Genomic DNA, 20,747 nt, shown 5'->3' with positions numbered 1-20,747 from the left:
CCAAATAACTTAATTTTAGGCTCATCAGTCCACAGCACCTTATTCCAAAATGAAGCTGGTTTGCCCAAACGTGCTTTAGCATTCCACAAGCGGCTCTGTTTGTGCTGTGGGCAGAGAAAAGGGTTCCTCTGCATCATTCTCACATACAGCATCTCCTTGTGTAAAGTGTGCCGAATGGTTGAACGCTGCACAGTGACTCCATCTGCAGCAAAATTATGTTGTAGGTCTTTGGTGCTGGTCTGTGGGTTGACTCTGACTGTTCTCACCATTCGGCACTTCTGTCTATCCGAGATTTTTCTTGGTCTGCCACTTCGAGCCTTAACTTGAACTGAGCCTTTGGTCTTCCATTTACTCAATATGTTTATAACTGTGGAAACAGACAGCTGAAATCTCTGAGACAGCTTTCTGTATCCTTCCCCTAAACCATGATGGTGAACAATCTTTGTTTTCCGGTCATTTGAGAGATTTTTAAGACCCCCATGTTGCTACTCTTCAGAGAAAATTAAAAGGAGGAGGGAAACTTACAATTGACCCCCCCTTAAATACACTTTCTCATAATTGGATTCACTTGTGGATGTAGGTCAGAAGTCACTGAGCTTACTAAACCAAATGGGCAAATAAAATGTGTGGGTTTTAATTATGGTAGCATGTATTATTTTAAAACAATAATGGCCGAAAACTGGGAAATAATGATTTTTTTTTTCCGGATAAAACACTTTTGGAATAAAATAATTCTTAGCAAAAAGTTCCCCCCAAAGAAAGTCTAATTGGTGGCGGAAAAAACTAGATATAGATGGTTTTGTTGTGATAAGTAGTAATAAAGATATAGGCAAATGAATGGAAGGAGCGCTGACAGGTTAAAATTGCTTGAGGTGAAGCGGTTAGAGAGAAACTTTAGCTAAAAGGGGGAAAAAAAATTACCATTGCAACGGTCGACATAGCAACCAGTGGTCACCATGGCAACAGTAGCCATAGCAACCAATAATCGCCATGACAACGGTCACCATAGGAACCAATGATCGCCATGGCAATGGGCGCCATAACAACAAATAATTACCATGGCAACGGTTGCCATAGCAACCAATAATCACCATGGCAACAGTCGACATAGCAACCACTAATCGCCATGGCAAAGGTCGCCATAACAACCAATAATCACCATGGCAACGGTCACCATAGCAACCAATAATTGACATGGCAACGGTCACCACAGCAACCAATGGTCGCCATGGCAATGGTCGCCATGGCAATGGTCACCATAGCAACCAATAATCGCCATGGCAAACGGTCACCATAGCAACAAATGGTCGCCATGGCAACGGTCGTTATAGCAACCGATGGTCACCATTGCAACGGTCATCATAGCAACCAATGGTTGCCATGGCAACGGTCGCCATATCAACCAATGGTCGCCATGGCAATGGTCACCATAGCAACCAATAATCGTCATGGCAAACCGTCGCCATAGCAACAAATGGTCGCCATGGCAACGGTCGCCATATCAACCAATGGTCCCCATGGCAACAGGCACCATAGCAACCAATGGTCGCCATAGCAACCAATGGTCGCCATGGCAACGGTCACCATAGCAACCAATGGTCCCCATGGCAACGGTCTCTGTGCTGGGCAGTTGATCTGCTCTCTGTGAAACAAGTTGCAGTTGAATAAGGAGCACTTCTCTTTGTTAGTCTGAGTGGTGAGTAAGTGTTAGGGTCTGACTTAAAGGAGGGGGGGCAGGAATCAAATCAGGGTCTGATGGGTGGAGTGGGGGGAGCTGCATCCATCCCTTGGGCATTGGGGGACATTGACCTGATTCTACTTCTATCCATCTCCCTGACCCTCCCATTTTCACTCATAGATGCATGCTTTCATTTTTTTCCGTGGGTAAGCTGTATTGTCAGTGACAAAAATACTAATGGGTTTGTCACAGATACATTTTTTACCTGTATTAGATACAGGTTCTCTTTACATTGCAACAAAGATTGGTTGCATTTTCCTAATTTAAAAAACATTCAGCTTACAACACCATACAGATCTTTGCTAAACCAGAGTCTCTTAAGATTTATTATATTCTTACAATTTGTGAGGAATATAATGCATACTGGGTGTTCCTGAATAGAAAGACCAGGCTTTCAAGGGATGGAAAGACTTCCAGTGCAATGACTGAACATATGTTTATAACTAGCCTGCGGTGAAAAGGGCTTAAACAGCTTTTCATTCAGACCATACTTAAACAAAAGAAAGTTTCTCTGAAAAAAATCAGAATATGGGGGACTACTTGTTCCACCTGCGCACTCAGCTTCCCACCATCTGGCAGGAAACATTGTGCCTTGCTTCCTCAGGAGAATGAAAAGTTGCTATTTTAAGACTGTAAATCTATTTAATCATCAAAACCTTTTTAGCGCTCGCGCTGAGTTTAAGGCCTGACAGCCATCATCTCCTGCATCGTGAAGAACGGCCTTACGTATCCACAAGATGTATTTGGGTGGAATAGTAAAGAAAATACAATGTTTATTTCCGCTTAATTTTATTGTTGGCAATAAAATATTAATGGCTAATTAATTGCGCAGAAATATGTATTTGCTTATGTATCTACATTCATAATAGATGAACATACGGAACCAGTGCCTTCTCTGCTACATGAACCGGATCCATCTCACACATTGTCAAGTCCAGAGCTTTGGGAAATACTTGGCACACACGACTTAACTAAACCATAGTACGAATGGAAGAATCAAAGTTAGACCTACCATACCGTAAACCAGAGGATAGGCACTATAAGAACTGCCCATTAAAGGGAACCTGAGGTGAGAGTGATATGGAGGCTGCCATATTTATTTCCTTTTAGAAAAATTGGTTTAGAACGTTGGGATTTCCTTTTCTCTGCTTTAGATTATAGCAGTTGCCCAGCAGTTCTGTTGATCTTTTGGCTCCAGTAGTGTCTGATTCTCAACCCTGAAACAAGTATGCAGCGAATTCTAGTCAGACAAGTCAGAGCACCTGATCTGTCGCATTCTTGTTCAGGGTCTATGGCAAAAAGTATTAGAGACACAGGATCAGGGGAACATCCAGACAACTTGCATTGTTTAAAAGGAGATAAATATGGCAGCCTCCAAATCCCTCTCAGCTCGGGTTCCCTTTAAGACGGAAAACGAAGAAAGAAAAAAAAGAGAAAGAAAAGGAAGAGACAGAGCAAATTTAGATTTGCCCTCTGTGGGAAAACCTGAACCCAACTCAAATTTTAAACTAGCTTACAAACACTTTTGCATTAGCTGTCCTGCACCAGCACCCAAGCGATCCACGTCCCCCAAGTCCTCGACTCATCACCTGGGCTGGATTTTTACTTTTTACCGCCCAGGGCCCATTATCACCAGCTGCCCCCGGACCGACAACATTCGGAACTTTACCCCCAACATGGCAGGCTTTAGATTGGAGGCTCCTCTGAAGATAGTTAGTGACATGATGGAAGGGGTTAGATTGTAAGCTCCTTGGTGAGCGGCACATCCGCTGAGTGACAGGCAGCTCAGATATCACTGTAAGTACCCTTTCACTGCCCTTCCTGCCAGTTTTGGCTGTTGCTAGCCGGCCAAACTATGCAGGACGAATGTTCGGCAGGCTAACAACTACTGCCCACAGCCCTCTCCTTGCTTTCCTGGTGCCCTAGGCTATGGCCTTTTTGGCCTTGCCTGAAATCCACCCATGCTCATCACTCAAGAATGGCTTAGTCTTCTTCTTATTCCTCATAATTGCTCACAACAACCAGCTATTCTGATGGTTAAAATGTCTATTCAATCGCCCTCTTAAAGTGAACCCAAACAGGCTCTCTTTAAAGTGGGATGAAACTCCATATTAACAGCAAAAATAAAAATAAAAATCAGCCAATGAGAAATTACTTAATTAGCTTAGGGCTGGTTCACACTTGAGCACTTTTCAGCGCGTTGCTAATTGCTGGCGATCAGCAAAGGGCTGCTGCTAATGTATCCCTATTGGATCATTCTCACTGCAGTGTTTGCGATTTGCATAAATAGCAAACACGCTGCATGCAGCTCTTTGGGGGCAATTGCGTTGTGCTTCTTGTTTCGTTAAACGGGAATCACAATGCAAATAACGGGAATCACAATGCCAATTTAAGCAAAATCGCGGTTGCGAATTGCATTATGAGTGTGAACTGGAATCAACTTTGTTGTTAGTGCTCACTGTCAGATTTAGGAGAAATATGATATAAAGAAATGAAAACAATATTTCTGCTTTTTTCCATCTTTACTGTTTCTCTGTGATGCCAAAAGTGACATCACTTCTGCTTTTTTTAACTCAGTTTAGTGTTTATTTTTCCCTTCCTACTGGCACAGCTTACTGTCCCCCCCACAACAAACATCACTTAAGCAGGCCATACACTGGCTCGATTCACGGCCGTTTCGACAGCAGATCCGATCCTGGGATCGGATCTGCTGCCAATCGCTTGCGCTAAACGCACCCGCCGATCCGATTCCCTCCCGAAATCGGATCGGACCGTCGATCGCGCCGTGCGGGAAATTACCCTCGATCGCCCGGCGGTAGGAGCGCGTCGCTTGCGGCGTACGATTCGGGCCCGATCCGAGCATGTATACATTACCTGAAGCTGGCTCCGGGGTCCTCTTCTCCTCGCTGCACCGCATTTCCGCATCTCCCAGTGTACGCTTATACTTCCTGTGTCACTCCGGTGACCAGGAAGTTGAAATAGAGGGCGCTCTATTTGAACTTCCTGGTCACGGAGTAACACAGGAAGCGCCGGGATGGAGCAAGAACAGCAGTGCGGTGCAGTGCAGAGAAGACGCCCGGGAGCCAGCCTCAGGTAATGTATACGGGGGGGGGGGACAGGCGGCAGGAGCAGCTGAACAGATTGTGATCGGTTTCAGGCTGAAATCGATTCACAATCTGTTTGCAGTAAAGGCAGCCATACGATCCCTATCTGATCAGATTCGATCAGATAGGGATCTGTCAGCTGGTCGATCTAATGGCACATCGACCAGTGTATGGCCACCTTTAGAGTCCTAAATAACTCTTCAAAGGGTTACTTTCTTCTGGTCATAGTGCCCTTATCTTATCTGTTGGAAGCTTTCTGTTAGGGCCTGTTTCCACTACACAAAGATGGATGCAGAATGGATGCAGAAAAACTGACTCCAATGAAAGCCTATGTGCCTGTTTCCACTAAACACGATTTTTGTGATGCAGATTTTCCCATAGGCATTCATTGGAGTCAGTTTTCCTGCATCCATTCTGCATCAATTCTGCATCCAATCTGTGTGTAGTGGAAATAGGCCCTTACTTATTTGTATACTTAGATAAGGTTGATACTGTAGCTAAAAAAAAACTTCCCAAAATCCTGCTGGCACTGCACAGCTCCTGGAAGCCAGGCAAAGGCACATAGGTTAAAAAAAACTAGGATAGGTTAAAAAAATTAGGATAGGTTAAAAAAAACTGGGTACATATAGGGACCTATTTTAGGAAAAAAAAACATATTTGGGGCTCTATTTTTTTCTGAATGTTACAACCCCCTTCAAATATATAAGCAGTTTCAAAAGATGAGTTAATTTTTGTTGGAGAGCACAGCTGGAAACGTCTGTGAAAATTGTTCATTGGGAAAGATGACGTATGTCAGATTTGGCACTTATTAAAGAGTAAAACTGGAAGAATAATTAGCTGACACTTTTTGGAGACTAACTGACAGTCAATAGATTTTACTGACACTGTGTTTTTGTAATATGAATATGCATTGTATTTAAATGAGATCATAATTTTGAAAAGCATCTGTTCAAAGCGGACCTTTCAGGTTTTTCATAACTTCAAACATACAACTGTGGCTGTGAGAGAGTACAATGCTTAAAAAACAAGAACAGAATCGAGGCCCAATTTGGTGCAGTATTGTCAAGTAAAATGAAGAGTTCAATGCAATTTTATGTGTATATACTCACAAACACGGGTTACCCATAGGCAACCACTTTAAATGCAGGTGGGGAGCATTAGGACCTGACCCCACTCAGGTTAAGAAGTCGCTCTCTGTAGATAGTAGATGGGGATGCACCCCTCCACCCAGGGTGGAATAGCAGATCAGCAAAAACTCGGTATACTGAGGCACCAGACAGAGTAGAGTAAAACGTTTTAAAAACCGCTTAAAAGCAGATTAGGATGTTATGGTGGACTTACTTCCCTCTTACAAAAAAATATAACTCGAGTCTCGATAAAACAGAATTGACAAATCATTTATTCAACTCCACAAATCCAATGTGTTTTGCGGGCGTGACCCCGATTCCTCAGGCAAAAATGGGAGCACAACTGGAATAAAAACAAAATATACACAGAATAACTACCCACAGAATTGCAACAATCGGCGTAGCAGATAATTGGTGGAGAGCACATAAAATAGTTACTACATACAACATTGCTACAAAAAACATTTTCGACCCAAATAAACACAGGGCCATGCAAACAAGCTTAGATGTCAGAAATCAAATAGCTAAGGCTTAATGCTCACAGATTAGAAGGTTCATATTGTATGTCTCAAAGTGAAACAGTAACAATGGTAGAGCCAGGTATAGGCCACGGTCTATTCCCAGACAGCATATATATGTCTTCTGCTGGCTCCAGGGGGGTCCTTCATCCATACACACACCCGACGTGGTTGCTGGAGTAATGCAAGCACGTGTGTGACATCACATACGTGCCCACATTACTCCAGCAACCATATGAGGCGCGTGTATGGACAAAGGACAGCACTTGGAGCCAGCAGAGGACAGCAGGCAACGAGGGTACATTGCACATTACAATAATACAATACAATAACATTTGTAAAGCGCTTTTCTCCCATAGGACTCAAGACACATTAGCGTCACAAAGCCGATTCTGGATCAATTTCAGCATGAACGGCCTGCAATGTATGGCCAGCCGACAGATGTCTCTCTAATCAGATTTGATTAGAGAGAGATTTGTCTCTTGGTTGAATCTGCCCATTGTCGCTAGATGTATGCCTACCTTAACCACCCTGGCGTTCTATTAAGATCGCCAGGGCAGCTGCGGGAGGGTTTTTTTTTAATAAAAAAAAAACGATTTCATGCAGCCAACTGAAAGTTGGCTGCATGAAAGCCCACTAGAGGGCGCTCCTAACCCATATTTCTGATCGCCTCCGGCGATCCGCAGTAACAAGGAAGGCCACAATGAGCGGCCTTCCTTGTTTCGTTTTGCTCGTCGCCATGGCGACGAGCGGAGTGACGTCATGGACGTCAGCTGACGTCCTGACGTCAGCCGCCTCCGATCCAGCCCTCAGCGCTGGCCGGAACTGTTTGTTCCGGCTGCGCAGGGCTCGGGCGGCTGGGGGGACCCTCTTTCGCCGCTGCACGCGGCGGATCGCCGCACTGCGGCGGCGATCAGGCAGCACACGTGGCTGGCAAAGTGCCGGCTGCGTGTGCTGCTTTTTACAGCGAGCAAATCGGCCCAGCAGGGCCTGAGCGGCAGCCACCGGCGGTGATGGACGAGCTGAGCTCGTCCATACCGCTAAGGTGGTTAATGGACTTGCTTACTAGATCTGCAATTATAGTCTCTCTGCAGGGGCATAACTAGAAATCATGTGCCCCACAGCAAAACTTGGATGAGGTCCCCCAATGTTCCTGCCTTTCCTTCTTTACTGGTTGGTGAACCCAGCAGCCTGTGGGACTATCTGCCTTGGGCCATAAAGCAAGTGTGGCCACAACAGCACCTCATCTGCTGGTTAAAACTCTGTATCAGAGGAAGAAATGGTAAGTAGTTTTGCCCCTGACCCACACAGACCTGAGCCCCCTGCAGTTGCAGGGTCTACGCCCACTATAATCACACCTTGCCTCTCTGTGTTTTGAATATTCTAACTTTGTATTAAAGATTATATCAAAAGCACACAGGGTGTTAAACAAGCAACGTTTATTTGGGAAGAAAAAGCAGAAACAGACACGCTGATTACTAAGCATAGATGCAAGCTACTTTCAATATTTCTCTCTTGTTTACATACTGGAAAGCAGAGGAAAATGGAATGATATCAACAATAAACAAAGAGATTACATGGGAGGGCAGTGTGTGACTTGAACAGTCTACCCGTCTAACAACAGATGTTAATCTTAGGTCAGGAATAGAAAAGATCTAAAACACATGTCCTCTAAAATGTAAAAATCTGGTGTAATTACGGGAATTTATTCCCAGAAAAAGGTGGCTGATGATCCAAAAGTGTAAGAACTGCTTAAAAACTAACACGTAAATGAGAACTTATACACGTAAATGAGAACTTATACAGTGTTTGAGAATCAATAAAACCACAGTTATAATACACATATGTTCATGCTTGTGTCATAAGACCAAGCTAAGGTTACCGTACTTGTTCATGAGGAGTAGGTCAATTTTGTGCGCCATGAAGAATCGGGCGCAGGAACAGTGACGATAGTATAATAATCGGTAAATTTACAGATGACTAGTTAAAGTCTTTTAATTTTTATTAGTAAAATATCGGTAATTCTTACAGATATTTTACTATAGCTAAACCTAACCCTACCCTTATACATGACTCTCCACTACCGATGACAAACCCTAAGAACTCCCAGGTGGTGCCTGACCCTAAGATCTTCCTCTAATGGTGCCTAACCCTAAGACCCCACTCGGGTGGTGCTTAACCCTAAGACCCCCCTGGTAGTGCCTAACCCTAAAAACCCTCTGGTGGTGCCTAACCCAAACCGACCCACTGCTCAAACCCCCTTCCTGATGCCTAACTCTAACCCTCCCCCCGTCCACACAAAATCCCTTCCTAACGCCTAACCATAGTCACCCCCCACAAGCTCCCCTTCCTGTCACCTAATGCGCCTCCCTCACCACCACCACGAACACCCTGCCTGACACCTAACCTAGCCATCTCCCCTGCCCCAAAACAGCAAAAAGCAGCAATTACTGGGCACCTCCTGGCACCTGAATTAAAAACCAATAAGTAAACCAACAAAAACCAGTAATTATTGGGTGTCGTCTGGCGCCCGAATTTCCCTTTTGGTGCCAGCTTGCTTAAAGTCTATGGCAGTGCCTACTTTGCCTTACACCGTTCATGAGACCTACTATACACTTGTCAGTGCCCAATTTTGCCGCAAATCTAGCAGGAATGATTCAGGGTATTTTGCTTGTTTGTAGAGCTTGTTTTTTCATCACAGCCAGTATTTATCTTATTCCATATACTGTATCAGTTCAGGTATACTTTACTACATCACATCAGGCACAAATGTTGTCCTGGATCTCTGTAAGCACATGGTTGTACAGCACATTTCCTACATGCAGGCCGTATTTGTACTTTTTACTGCCCAAGGCCCACTATGACCAGCCGCCCCCCACCAACAGCTAGGGATGAGCGTAATGACCTAATTACGAATTTCCGAAATTTCGCGAAATTACTACAATTACGATTTTAGCAGTAATCGAAATTTCGTAATTTTCGCAAATTACGCAAATTTTCGTAATTACGATTACGAAATTTAGTATTTTAAAGTTTGCAAAGGTTTCTATCCCTCTAGATGCCTAAAATGAATAACCAACACCTCTCTCTCTCTCTCTCTCTCTCTCTCTCTCTCTCTCTCTCTCTTTTCCTTTTGCGTGCGCGCGCTGCGCCATTGAACCCCATGGGGTATTTTGCGTGCGTAAAACTTTACGCATGCAAAACTTTGTGCTCGGTGTTTGGACAACTGTTGAACTCAAAAGGAAAAGACATGCCTGGATGGAATCGAACCTGTAACCTTGCTGTTACCAGCCAGACACACTAACCTATTGCACCACAGCCAGGCTAGCTGTGACCTAACTCTACATGGCTATCTGGGGCTCTGTTGGCTCTGTTTGGACAACTGTTGAACGCAAAAGGAAAAGACATGCCTGGATGGAATCGAACCTGTAACCTTGCTGTTACCAGCCAGACACACTAACCAATTGCACCACAGCCAGGCTAGCTGTGACCTAACTCTACATGGCTATCTGGGGCTCTGTTGGCTCTGTTTGGACAACTGTTGAACGCAAAAGGAAAAGACATGCCTGGATGGAATCGAACCTGTAACCTTGCTGTTACCAGCCAGACACACTAACCAATTGCACCACAGCCAGCCTAGCATTTAGCACTGTGAAACCATCCTCTGCTAGGCATGATTTCATTTTTGCACCTCACTCTATCGCATGGTCCAATCACAAAGCCCTGCACCCAGCATGTGTCTCATATGACTGTCTACAAGTAAGATTTAGGTTAGCAGTCTATTTAGTGTGTGTTTGGAGAGAGAGAGAGAGAGAGAGAGAGAGAGAGAGAGAGAGAGAGAGAGAGAGAGAGAGAGAGAGAGAGAGAGAGAGAGAGAGAGAGAGAGAGAGAGAGAGAGAGAGAGAGAGAGAGAGAGAGAGAGAGAGAGAGAGAGAGAGAGAGAGAGAGAGAGGAGGAGGAGGCTGGCTGGCTGTGCTATTCATTTTAGGCATCTAGAGGGATAGAAACCCTTACAAACCTGAAAAAGTAAAATTTCGGTTGGAGACACGAAATTCGTCATTACGGGAGTGAAATTTCGATTACGAAATTGTAAATTACGATTTGAAAATTATTTACGAAATTACGAATTTGGGTCGTAATGTTAAATTTCGCATTCGTAATAAAAGCAGTTCGAAATTTCGAAAATTTCGGCTCATCTCTACCAACAGCATCCTAACCATCTCCCCTATGAAGTCAGCCTGTGAATAACTGTACAATACACCATTTGGCACTACAAAAAAGCCCAAAAAATAATCATTTATAACTGCAGTATACTGTAAATTACAAAAATCTGACAGTAAAACAACAATATGGGGGCTGTTGTAAAGAAACTGTACAATTTTAAGTGCTTGCTTTAAAAGTGTATATCCATACAGAAAAAGCAAGAAGTTTTAAATCAGGATGATACCATTCATTGGCTAACTACAAATGAATATGAACAAACAAGCTTTCGGCTTTGCAGCCTTCGTCAGGTTTACATCCTGTTAGTTTGCAAGCTGGTGGTAAAGACAGCTTATATACATGCAACATCAAAAGGGAAAACAGATATTTTTTTCAAGCATAAATACGTCATTAAAATGCCTTAATACAAACAGACCATCTAAATGGGGTAAGATAAGGATCCTTGTTTACTCCATTGCTCACAGACCTGGTATTAGTATTGACCCAGAGGTATCGTAAATTCTTAGTTCACAAGTTCTCTAGAGTGGCTGAGACAGTTCATATATCATCAATCTCATACCAGTATAGAAAGTTGTTGTCCTTATTCAAACCCTTCTGCACAGCTTTGAACCGATTTATAAATTTTGTTTCTGCTATTAATCGGTCATTTGACGTTTTGAAGCCGCCCTTCAGGGCAGTGACACGAAGATCATCCATGCTGTGTCCGTTAGACCGAAAGTGTGTAGCAACTGGGAGTCCAGATTTGGTATCATTAATAGTGTGCCTGTGTCCATTCATACATTTGCGCAGTGTTTGTCTAGTTTCTCCCACGTACATAATATTGGGGCATTTAGCACACATGATCAGATATACCAGATTGGTGGACCCACAAGAAAATGTACCTTGTACTCTGTACTCCTGTTGTGAACCTGGTATCGTTACCCTGTCAGTGGAGTAAATGTGTCTGCAGGTCCCACATATTTTTTGTCGGCAGGGTGATGTTCCGTTTTGTTGAGGCCTATTCAAAGAGCTCCTGACAATCATCTGTTTTAGATTGTGTGGTTGCCGATATGACAAGAGTGGAGGTTTAGGGAATATCGTTCTCAGTCTGTGATCCTTGTGTAAAATGGGATGAAGTTACTTAGCAATCCTCAAGATTTCCAGGTGTGGGTTGTAGGTGACAACCAAAGGGACACGTTCCTCTTTCTGGTTTTGCTTATATTTCAGGAGTTCAGTCCTGGGGATGTTGCTGGCTTTCCTGATTTGGGCCTCAGCCATGGGAGGACTGTAACCTTGTTTAATGAAAGTGTTCTTAAGGTGATCCAGGTGCTTGTCTCTGTCCATCCTGTCAGAACAAATTCGGTTGTACCTTATAGCTTGGCTGTAAATTATAGAGTTCTTAATGTGCTTGGGATGAAAACTGTCATATCTTAGGTATGTGGGACGGTCTGTAGGTTTGCGATACACAGAGGTTTGTATGTTGTTACCCCTGATGTATATGGTGGTGTCCAGAAAGTTAATCTCTGTGTGAGAGTAGGTAAGTTTCAATTTGATTGTAGGATGGAAGGCATTGAAGTTCCTGTGGAACTGGAGAAGATCATCCTCACTTGCGGACCAGATGATTAAAATATCATCAATGAAGCGGAAGTAGGCCAAGGGTTTTATGCCACATGCATTGAGGAATTCCTCTTCGATTTTGGCCATGAATAGATTTGCATACTGTGGAGCGAATCACGAACCCATTGCCACGCCCATCTGCTGTAAATAGAGGTCCTGTCCAAAAGTGAAATAATTATGAGTGAGAATGAATTTGATCAGTCCAGTAATAGGCTCTACAGGTATGCCCTGACCCTGAAGATATTTACGGCAGGCCGCAATACCATCATCATGGGGAATGTTCGTGTACAGGGACTCCACGTCCATCGTGGCCAGTATGGTTCCCTCAGGTACTGGGCCGATGGCTGTCAGTTTGTTCAGGAGGTGGGGGGTATCCTGTAAGTAGCTGGGTCTTTAAGGTGTGCAAATGGCAGGGAGAATAAGACTCCTGAATAATTATATGATAGGTTGCACACGGGGTACTGCTGGGACAAGGTCCTCCGGCACCAAAGGCTGAGACACCAAAGTGCGCCCCTCCATCCCTGCCACCCCAGCCATCACACATTGATTGCTATTAGACTAAGAAGCGCCACAGGGCCCACAACCTCACCAACACCTTAATATCTAGTTATCTGGCTTGGAGTCACTGCCATGTATCCCCTTTTCTTATTTCTTTCTGCTTCAAACACAATTAGGAATGACAGCTAAATGAATTGTGCGCCCCCTCCTACACTGCGCCCTGAGGCTGGAGCCTCTCCAGCCTATGCCTCGGCCCGGCCCTGGGGGTGAGGGACATGCTGTGTGCTGCTGGGTAGGTAAGATGGGACACATTGGGCACTGCGGGGAGGGACGCACTGGGTGCTTCTTGTTGGGTGGGGAGGGAAGAGCTGGGTGCTTCTGGGTGGGGTGGTAGTTGGCATTACACTGGATGCTGCTGTGTGGTTAGGAAGGGACACGCAAGGTGGGAAGGGGGGAGGCAGTGTGTGCTGCTGGGTGGGAAGAATTGTTATGTTGATGCTGGGTGCTGCCAAGTGGGTAAGGCAGGACACACTAGGTGTTGTTGGCTGGAAGGACGGAGATGCTGGGTGGGGTAGTAGTTGGCAGTACGGTGGGTGCTGCTGCTTACCAGGCCTCTCAGAGTCCTGGCTGTTATGTATCTTCTTGCATGGCCCAGCCTCCTTCTCGTATCCTACGATCCGCTGCACATCAGCTGTGGGCGAGATCTCACTCTGCGCGTGTGCTATGGGGTTTCGTTTCTAACTTTACATCAATCAGCCCTGGCAGTGTGGTGAGATCTCTCAGCACTGACATGTCTTTGCTAGAATCTGCGCCACAACTGATAGGCAGGATCTGGGGTGAAGGAGAGCAGAGATTGTCTCTGTATGTAAAAGTGGGTATGCTGCTGTGCCACAGCCAATGCCCACTGTACCTGAGCCACACCATTGACCCCATCAGTCAGTAGGATCAGGGCCAATTTACAGTAATTATGGTGGCGTGCGCGGAACAGGGGCCATGGCTATAGGCAAAAGGTTAGAGACTTATTTTTAGCATATGCACTGGCTGTTCACCATTCACCCTTGTACTTTGCTGCCCTAGGCACGTGCCTTGGGGGTCTTCCCATAAATCCTTCCCTGCCTATGTGACTGACTTCCTGTATGTAGGCTTCAATTTTTTTCAGACTGACCCAGGATTTTAGTCTAAACAGCGTGATGATGCAATACAGAAACAGAACATTTATATCATACTTTTCTCCTGATGGACTCAAAGTGCTTCCACAGGCAACCAGGATTATTAGGGAGCCTTGCCCAAGGATTCCTTACTGGTTTATGTACTGGCTTGAGCTGGGATTTGAACTGGCTTGAACCGGGATTACCAAAAATGTCATGTTTATAGCAAATCTGTGTACATGTTTGAGCACCTGCACTTGTATGTGCATATATTTGTGTACTGGTGCATGTATGTGTATGTATATGTTCATGCATGTACACTAGAATGTGGTTGTGTTTCTCTGTGTGTGTGCACATATGAGTTCATGCATGAGTGTATGCCCAGAGATTGTGTACTTGTGTCTGTGTGTGTTGACTTATGTGTGTGTACATACAGTATGTACATATGAGTTAATGCAGGAGTGTCCGTCAGTCATGCGTTTGTGTGTGTTTTTATGCGTGTATGTGTGAGTGTGTGAGTGTGAGTGTGAGTGTGAGTGTGAGTGTGAGTGTGAGTGTGAGTGTGTGTGTGTGAGTGAGAGAGACAAATCCTTAGCACCTAGGGTAAGCAACATAAAAATCTACAAAGGATCAAAGCATCATGTATTGTACAGCATTTTACATTGTAGTAGACAGTTACATTTTTGTCATTCTGCGTTTATTTCCTCTGCTTGGTGTTTGTTGAAATGGAAGATGTTATTTCTAAATTTTGGATGTTCCTCTAGCAGAGAAGAATAAAAAGTAAACACAAGGAAGGGAGGAGCGGTACATCTGTCTATTCTCCAATTTCAACTGAAGCAGAGAAAATTTGTACTTGGAGTTCTTTCTGTGCTTAAATGTTACAGCTTGAGGCTTGAGTAGGTGCTGGAGGATACAGGCTCTTGGAATCCTTAGAACTCACCACAAATGAGTCATCGGGTCATGGCCTTTCTTTGTAGACTTGTATTATTGTCTGATGTTGCAGTCGGGGTCAATCTTAGGTTACGGGCCTATCCTGCAGTACATGCTGCAAATGTTTTTGAATAACATCAGAAATGTACATATAAAGTAAATTTATGCTAAATGCTGTTTGTATAACTCCATACCTCCCAACTTTTTGAGATGTGAAATCGGGACATTTAAGCCACACCCCTAGTCAATCATTATATATATATATATATATATATATATATATATATATATATATATATATATATATATATATATAAATCTGCAATATGGTGGGGTGAAGGCCAGGGTGAGGGTGCCGAATATATGAAAATCTGCAATATGGTGGGGTGAAGGGTGAGGGTGCCCATGGGTGTGGAGGTGATAAAAGGATAGAGGCCCCAGCCGGCGGCTGTGTGTGGGATGCGGGTCGAGTCGGGTCTGGGATAAGATTGTCCCTCCCTCCCTCTGGATGTGCCCCCCAGTGTCCCCCTGTATGGAGAGATAAGAGTGCAGCAGAGCGGGCAGTCTTACCATTCCTTCTCGCGTACCGGGCATCTATCTTGCTTCAATCTACTTCCTGTGATGTCACAGGAAGCGGAGAAGACCAGATGCCCGGTACGCGAGTAGGAATGGTAATACTGCCCGCTCTGATCTCTCCATACAGGGGGACACTGGGGGGCACATCCGGAGGGAGGGAGGGACAATCTTATCCCAGACCCGACCCCCATCCCACACACAGCCGCTGGCTGGGGCCTCGATCCTTTTTCTTTTCCTCCGCTGCCTGCTGGGACACAAGGGGGGGGGGGTATCCCGGGACAGCGGGACCCCTCCCCCAACCCGTGACCACCCCGACGAAAACGGGACGGTTGGGGCCCTGTAACTCTGGTAGTTAGACCCATAAGATGGCACTTTCAAGCACCTTCTCTTGCAGAAGGTTAGAGCACAGTCTGTTTACATTTCAGCCATTTCTGCCTCCAGTCACTAGGTGTTGCTGTGCAGCAATAGGTAGGTTGTATAGTTCAGCCTTCACTGTAAAGGTGGCCACACACGATACAATAAAATTATCCGAATTTATGGCAATTCAATAAATATGATCGAACCTCCCCAAAAATTTGAAAGCTTTTTTTTTTTTTTCATTCGAATGAAAAATCCGAATGGATTTCCCGTTTTGTTTTTTTTTCAATTTTTATCAATCCGGAATGCTGGAAATTTTTCTAAAGATTGCATGGTGTGCGTTAGATTGTCAATTTATTAAAGGGACTCCGAGCAGTAAATAAAATCAAAATCTGAACTTACCAGGGGCTTTCTCCAGCCCACCATAGGTCGGGAGGTCCTTCGGCATCCATCTGGCTCTTCTCCCAGGGCCTGGTCACAAATGGCTCCCGGCGACACTGGGCCTGAGTGTTGGGCTCCTTCTTCCTGAAAGATGACGTCAGTCGTCACCACGCCGGCCGCCGTGATGACGACTGACATCTTTGAGGAAGAAGGAGCCCGACACTCGGGCCCAGTGTCGCCGGGAGCCATTTCTGAGCAGGACCTGGGAGAAGAGCCAGATGGATGCCGAGGGACCTCCCGACCTATGGTGGGCTGGAGAAAGCCCCAGGTAAGTTCAGATTTTGATTTTATTTACTGCTCGGAGTCCGTTGAATATACACACCCTAGCAATTTTCTCAGAGTTTCCAATCATTTTCATCATAATTGTGGTTATGTGTGTGGTACATTGGTCTTATTTTTGAAATGTTACAGTCAGAAAAATTGATTGCAATTTTTGAATTGAACCGATATTTAAAAAAAATGTATGGTGTGTGACCACCTTTAGACACATCAGCTTAGAGGGGGCAGAGATGGGTAATATTATAATAATGACAGATCACAGCAGATCACATCCCACAAGTCTATGACTACAGAAGACTTGGTGCCCTAAATTCTGCTCCTTAGCATATGCTACTCCCGCTACACCTTAGGAATACCTTAATGCTGATAAAGACAGAAAAAAATATGATGGACTTTAACCACTTATGCTGCCTACGGCAGTATATCCCTGCCTACTGCGCTCTCCCATGTGCATTCTCGTAGCCACCTGGTAGTGCACAAATCTAAGAATGGGAACACAGTTCCCATTCACGCGTGCATGAAAAAAGGGGGCCGTGAAAAAAGGGCCCGACTTATTAACAAATTTGGCGCCAGGTACTAACGAAATTTGCTAATGGGAACCATCGTGGTCAAGCTTTGTTAACGATAATTACTGTTGCAAAAACAAACGAGAAATAATAACGAATAAATATTAACGCTAAATGTCGTTATGTTTTTCGTCAATACTGTTTACCCCAACCCTACCCTCACACAGAACCCTTCCCTGGTGGTGCCTAAAACTAACCACTCCTCTAGTGGCACCTAACCTTAACCCCCCCCGAGGTTGCCTAACCCCCCCCCAGTGGTGCCTAACCCCCCCCCAGTGGTGCCTAACCCTAACCACCCCCCGGTGGTGCCCAACCCTAACCACCACCCTGGTGGTGCCTAACCCTAACCTCCCCCCTTGGTGTTGCCTAAAACTAACTGCCGCCTAGGTGGTGCCTAACCCTAACCACTCCCTTTGGTGGTGCCTAACCCTAACCACTCCCTCTGCAGAAACACTCTTTTGCATATATTAATGATAATGCCTCTGAAAATGTAAAATCTGTACTTATTAACTAAATAATATGACAAAAACTACACCGTTGTAAACTTCTAAAACGCTAACCACCTCAAAAACTATAATGTTGTAATATTATTAACAAAATTTTCCGCGGCACCCTTTTTTCTGATTTTTATGCCATATTAACAATAATTGAATTAAAGTCTATGGCGGCGCCCTTTTCATTCACCCTCAGCCGGCGCCCTTTTTTCCTGCTACCCCCATTCACTGATCTAAGTGCCTGTGATCAATGACCACCGACATCAATAACCTGCAGTGGTCATTGATAAAACTAAAGTGAAAGCAAACACACACTATTACCTGTGTACTGTTCACAGTAGACAGGCATGAAGATCTGAGCCTGGAAGAGGTGAGTTATCAGAACGCCCAATACTGCCGAAGCTGTGCTAGAGGAGGGGGCATAGAGGAGGGGGGGCAAGATAAGGAAGGGAGGATTCAGCCCCCCTCCCCACGACTGTATCACACTGTGCCCGCTGCTCCCACCCTTGGCCCCCTCCTATACTGTGCCCACGATCACCCGCCACATCTGCCTCTAACAACAGGGCTGACCATACAAAATCTAGTGCATGTGCAACCACAGGAGAATGTAATTGTGCACATTACAGTGTGTTTCTTGGGGGGAAAAAATGAAATGATAGGTAAGAGAGCAGAAAGACAGCATCAGCAGTGAAAGGGGGCGGTGCTTGCCTTATTCGTCTTTTTACTACAAGCTCCCTTTAGGAACATCCTGCTGTCGGGATACATAATTGAACAGAATTTTGTGGCAGTGAGAATTATTATGCTGCATTCAATCTCCTGTCTTATTTGAAAAGTTTTGTTCATGTGAAATTGCATTTTGATAGAGAAGGAATAAGTTGGTATTACTGACAGGTGTTAGCTGTTGTCTAGGTTTGCATTATTGGGCCTGATCCAATTCCCTTTATCCTCTTAGGAGATTATTTTTATCTTTAGTTTAAAATAACTTTCCAGCACTCTACAACTGAAAACGTACCAAAAGGTAGGGGAAAAGTACTGTCAAAGTTAAACTGACCCTGAGCAGTAATCTAAAATGGCCAAATGAACTTATCCAACCCCTTGTAGTCCTTGAGGTCCCTCAGCATCCTCCGGGCTCCCTAAGTTCTTCCCACGGCGGCTCCGCTAGAGCAACGATTTCAGCCAAAGTCGTGTGCAACTACTACCGGCGTGTCCGTCTTGCTCGCACCCCCATTGGCATGAGCATTCTGTGCAAGCACTGTTCATTCTTTCAAGAACCGCATACACACAGAACGCTCATGCCAACAAGTGCGCAAGCAAGATGGCCGTGCGGAGGGGCCACACATGTGCAGTAGCGCACAACTTCGGGTGAAGTTGCCTCTCTAATGGAGAAGAACGGAGGGAGCCTGGAGGATGCTGAGGGACCTCACGGACTACGAGGGGCTGGAGGAAGCCCCAGGTAAGTTCATTTGGCCATTTTAGATCACTGCTGTGCATTTTCTTGGTGAGAAAGTGGTGTGAAAATCGCACCTAAAACTTAGGTGAAAATTCGATCGGGCCCATTGCCCATCTTGATAATTGTCAAAGCCACACGAAGAGAGGGAATGTCCCAAACGTGGTTTTGAACTACAATAGCAATATAACCTTACCTAACTAAACCACTCCGGCTTCCCGTTTTTGGTGACAATAGCCCATTTGACACCAGGTCAGGAGGACTCTCCTCAACAAGGACTTAGGCAGAGATAAAAACCTGCCCATGCTTCCAAAGGTAAAATAACATTATTTGGCCAGAGTTCTACTGTGCTTGGAATTTTCAAATTATACCTTTTTTATGATTGTATAAACAAACACAAGCATCGGCTATAATTCACCGGGAAATGTTCAGTCTGCAAATTTCTGCAGCGCAATTATAGCAAGCTATAAAAATCACGTGCTCACCTAACGAAGATGGAATCATTCATCATCAATAAAAATGTATAAATCAATGCGGCACACCATGCGCAATAACCTCACAAATCTATAAAATTCAAATGTGGCTGACAACATCAATACAATATACCGCACCAGCAAAACAATGGAAACGTATACCCAGTTCCCATATGTTCACATAAATAAACATCAGGCCGTAAGATGTCTGTTGTGCATTTATTCTACTTAGGCAGCTTTAGCCTATTCATTAACTTTATTGTGTATTCTCTGTGCAGTAGCATGATTGATTTCCGCATTCTGAAGGACTGTCGATGGCTTTTGATATTGCACTTATTATGTGTGGAGCATCATCTAGAGACTTTGATTTAGACATTCATGATTTATAACGGTGCTTCTTAGAGGGTGAATCCAAGTTTCCTTCACATGGATCATCTATTTTCTTGCAGTGCTCGCTTCACCTTGCTGATGCTATTATGTGTTCTGTATGATACCCATTTATTATACCTACACGAGCATTACATTAATGAGCCAGTCTTCCCAAACTAATGATTTAAGTATTTGGCAGATGGAAACAGATAATTACTACTGACGAGAGCCACAGTGTAACGGTTATAGACACCCTGGCTCTTCAACTTCCAAATGCAAGGTAATCCCACTATGACCTGCTCTTATCGTCTGGCGTGAAAACTGCACTGATCAGATCCAAATCCTATTCCCTCTGTCTGTTATGCTGTTTACTCATTTCCGGATTACATATGGTGCCTGCCATTACACACTGCAGTCTAACTATGGAATAAATCTCAAGCTGTAAGAGAACGCGGAAAAGCCGCCGCGTGTGCTGACGGCAAGGCGGCTGATTCCGCGTCCAGCGCGGCGTTTTGCACGCGGAAGCGTGCGTCTGGTAATCTGAAGGAACGCGGAAAAGCCGCCGCATGTACTGACAGCAAGGCGGCTGGTTCCGCGTCCAGCGCGGCGGTTTGCACGCAGCAGCGTGCATCTGGTGTGGCTGAGTCTGTTAGTTCACACAGGTTCAGGAATACGCGTGCGCGCGCTGAGAGGCAGAACCTTTATGGTGGCCAAGGGGGGATCAGCTGGCCAAGGGGGGATCAGCTGGCCAAGGGGGGATCAGCTGACCAGGGTGGTCAGCTGACCACAGAGCAGGTAATCATTGGTTTATCACTTAGGGGTGGCGCCAGAGAGCGCTGCTCTATATATAGTTACTGCTGGCCAT

At 44.9% G+C, this 20,747-nt stretch overlaps 1 long non-coding RNA gene across 1 annotated transcript in view; it reads right to left on the bottom strand.

Annotated features, from left to right (window-relative positions):
* Positions 1-6,248: 6,248 nt before the first annotated feature.
* Positions 6,249-20,747, bottom strand: part of LOC137528446 (uncharacterized) — a 404,949-nt gene continuing 390,450 nt past the window's right edge. The window contains exon 5 of the long non-coding RNA XR_011023397.1: positions 6,249-6,312. This is a non-coding gene — a long non-coding RNA (uncharacterized lncRNA). The remainder of the gene's footprint in view (positions 6,313-20,747) is intronic.

The sequence above is a fragment of the Hyperolius riggenbachi genome, chromosome 8, assembly GCF_040937935.1.
Source record: "Hyperolius riggenbachi isolate aHypRig1 chromosome 8, aHypRig1.pri, whole genome shotgun sequence".
NCBI lineage: Eukaryota > Metazoa > Chordata > Amphibia > Anura > Hyperoliidae > Hyperolius > Hyperolius riggenbachi.
This window is presented reverse-complemented; position numbering and strand designations above follow the sequence as displayed.